Raw genomic sequence first — 1,081 nt, forward strand, 5'->3', positions numbered from 1 at the left:
GTGACATTTGGGTTCCTTTATTTTAAATAAATCTAGATTTTAAAATATAGAATGCTTTCACAGTGAATAATATTGTATGATAGAAAACCGTTAAGATTGTATAATATAGTCAGTTTAACTCATGGTTTGTGAAGTTTAAATTCTTCAAATTTATAGAAAGCTGTAAGATCTCTTAAGGCCTTTCTCATATGTATTATCTCAAGAAACTAAGGCTTAGAGAGTTTGTAATTACCCGTGGGTACCTGGACAGTAAGTGTTAGAGCTAGAACTTGAACTCAGTAGTTTTCAAATTGTGTTCCAAGGAACCCAAGAGATCTACACAGATGTGCTTTAGGGGCTGCTACCATGTGGCTAAACAAGTACAGAGAGGCCAGGCAAGCAGCATGCCAAGCCCTGCATCACATTTCAATCAGAGTCCCTCTTCTTTTATCTTTTTATATATTAAACTTCAGCATAAGATTCAAAGAGAGAATATATCTGCTTTAAAAAAAGTTTTTAAAACACTGTACCGTGCTGCCTTTCTGTCACAGTAACTAAAACCTGCAAGGGATCTAAAAAGGGAGTATGATAGGATATATATGAGATTTACCCGAAGGAGCTGATAGTCTAGTTGGGGAGAGAAAAGTAACATTCTTAAAAATGAAAAAATGAAGTGCTGATGTGACTGGTACTGAGTATGTTTGCTGTAATAGTTAGGAAGGGGTAGAGGATGGAGGATTCAGGTACAATTTTGATGGGAAAAAATCAGACTAGTCAGCCCATAAAAGGTGGTTAGTATTTAATTGGATAAAAGGAAGAATGAAGTGTGAGTTAGGGGTTAAATAGTTCGGGTGAAGGGACAGAGGTAAGAATTTATGTACCAGGCTTAAGGGATGATGAAATCGGCCAGATGAAGAGTTAAGGTGCTGCTGGGCATGGTGGCTCACACCTGTAATCCTAGCACTCTGGGAGGCCAAGGTGGGCGGATTGTTTGACCTCAGGAGTTCGAGACCAGCCTGAGCAAGAGTGAGACCCCGTCTCTACTAAAAAAAGTAGAAACAAATTAGCTGGACAACTAAAAATACATATAGAAAAAATTAGC

General features: G+C 38.0%; 1 protein-coding gene across 1 annotated transcript in view; it reads left to right on the plus strand.

Moving 5' to 3' along the window:
- ATRX (alpha thalassemia/mental retardation syndrome X-linked) overlaps positions 1–1,081 on the plus strand; it is a 251,279-nt gene that overhangs the window by 211,069 nt on the left and 39,129 nt on the right. The window lies entirely within an intron of this gene.

Source organism: Propithecus coquereli, unplaced genomic scaffold (assembly GCF_000956105.1).
Source record: "Propithecus coquereli isolate 6110/MARCELLA unplaced genomic scaffold, Pcoq_1.0 Scaffold86, whole genome shotgun sequence".
In the NCBI taxonomy this organism is placed as follows: Eukaryota; Metazoa; Chordata; class Mammalia; order Primates; family Indriidae; genus Propithecus; species Propithecus coquereli.